Source organism: Myotis brandtii, unplaced genomic scaffold (assembly GCF_000412655.1).
Source record: "Myotis brandtii unplaced genomic scaffold, ASM41265v1 scaffold352, whole genome shotgun sequence".
Lineage (NCBI taxonomy): Eukaryota > Metazoa > Chordata > Mammalia > Chiroptera > Vespertilionidae > Myotis > Myotis brandtii.
In genome coordinates, this window is record NW_005363542.1 from 1522610 (window position 1) to 1524925 (window position 2316).

Consider the following 2316-nt stretch of genomic DNA (forward strand, 5'->3'; position numbering starts at 1 on the left):
GATAGATAGATAGATAGATAGATAGATAGATAGATAGATATCTGTGTGTACCACAGCTTGCTCACCATCACAAAAGTCTAGTTTCTACCCATCACTATATATTTGACCACTTTATCCATATGGCATCTGAAAGCCCTGAGAAAATGTTAAACTGGCCACCACATCCTATATAATAAAAGGCTCATATGCAAATCGACCAAACAGCTGAACGACTGGTTGTTATGATGTACACTGACCACCAGGGGGCAGGCGCTCAACGAAAGAGCTTCAGTGCTAAAGACCCCTGCGGGGAGCGGGCCTAAGCCGGCAGGCAGACATTCCATGAGGGGTCCCGGACTGCGAGAGGGTGCAGGCCGGGCTGAGGGACCCCCCCTCCAGTGCATGAATGTCGTGCACTGGCCTCTAGTTAGGAATAAAGTAACAAAATATTTTTAAAAAAGAAAGGAAAACTTTGGTAGATGCAACTTACATGGTGATGAGGTCACGGGTGATAATTATAGTATTATGCATCATAAGTATACATGGTACACATACATATATGTGTATATGACTTTTTTAAAATTAGATGCATTTAAAAATATATTTTATTGACTTTTAGAGAGAGGAGCTCTAGCCTGCAACCTGGTCATGTGCCCTGACTAGGAATGGAACCGGCCATGAAGTAATTTGATAAACATATTTCCTGAGTTGCTAATGCCACCCCTGGCAATGGGGCTTATTATTCTATTCCCTGGGGCTGTGTCCATTAGCACTTGCTCTGTTGCAAATGCCAGAAAACCCATTTCAAGCAAGCTTAAAGAAAGACATCAACAACACAGAGGAACCTGCTTGCTCATAGGAACAAAAGTCCAGCAATGTGGGTGAAGTCCAGTAGAGATTGGCCTAAAGCCTCAAACCCTGGCACCAGCTATAGCTGCATTTCTCAACTGTACACTGTCTCTGAATTTCACCCCCAGGGTACTCCTGGTAGAAGCAGCCTCAGAAACTCAAACCACTGAGTCCATCGGAAGAAAGTGTCTCTTCCTCTCTCTTTTCACTGAAATAGAAGCTTCCAAGAGCCTTATCTGTCTCCTCTCATCACTGGATCGCTGGCATCTACCACGTTGCCTGTGCATGGAATTTGCTCAATAGACCTTCAGTCAGCTATAAATAAATAAACCTCAGTAATGCTAGTGAATTCACTTTCATTTATTTCATTTTTAATTTGTATTTTAAAATAAAGATGTCATTGCCCTGGCCAGTGTGGCTCAGTTGGCTGGGCGTTGGACTGTGCACCTAAAGGTGGCCGGTTCCATTCCCAGTCAGGGCACATGCCCAGGTTGCAGGCTAGAACTCCTCTCCGTAAAAATCAATAAAAATATATTTAAGTGCATCTAACTTTTTAAAATGTATGTTACATACACATATGTATATGTGCATTATATATACTTATGATGCACAATACTATAATTATCACCCATAACCTCATCACCCTGTAAGTTGCATCTACTAATGTTTTCCTTCCTTTTTAAAAAATATTTATTTTTATTTATTTTTAACATATTTTGATTTCAGCGAGGAAGGGAGGAGAGATAGAAACAATAATGATGAGAGAATGATTATTCAGCTGCCTCTTGCATGCCCCCTACTGGGGACCAAGCCCACAACCCGGGCATGTGCCCTAACAGGGAATGAAAACGTGACCTCCTGGTTCATAGGGCGACACTCAACCACTAAACCACACCAGCCATGCTGTTTCCGTTTCTGATGCCTGGTTCTTCCTTTCAGAAATAACCGCTACCCTGAATTTTATTTATCATTTTGTTGTCTTTTATTTTAGTTTAAAAGTATATTTGTATTGATTTCAGAGCGGAAGGGAGAGGGAGATAGATACATCAATGATGAGAGAGAATCATTGACCGATGCCTCCTGCATGCCTCCTAATGGGGATCAAGCCTGCAACCTGGGTATGTGCCCCAATCAGGAATCAAACCGTGACTGCCTGGTTCATAGGTTGGTGCTCAACCACGGAGCCACTGTGGCCAGGCTCATTTTGTTGTCTTTTTAAAAATTATATATATACTAGAGGTCCTGTGCATGAATTTGTGCACAGGTGGGTCCCTTGGCCAGCAATCAGGGCTGTCTCAACCATTCCCAATCAGGCCGATGGGGACCGGCTGGCCAATGAGGGACCTCGGGAGGGCTCCAGGGCATGTCTGGCCCTCTCACCCAGCCATGATCAGCCAGACCCCAGCAGCAAGCTCACCTACAGTTGGAGTGTCTGCCCCCTGGTGGTCAATGCGCATCATAGTGACTGGTTGAGTGGTCAACCTAACA

General features: G+C 44.0%; 1 pseudogene; it reads left to right on the forward strand.

The window, feature by feature from the left end:
* The window catches only part of LOC106727040, an 8478-nt pseudogene extending 6705 nt beyond the window's left edge, over nt 1-1773 (forward strand).
* The last annotated feature ends 543 nt before the right edge of the window (nt 1774-2316 follow it).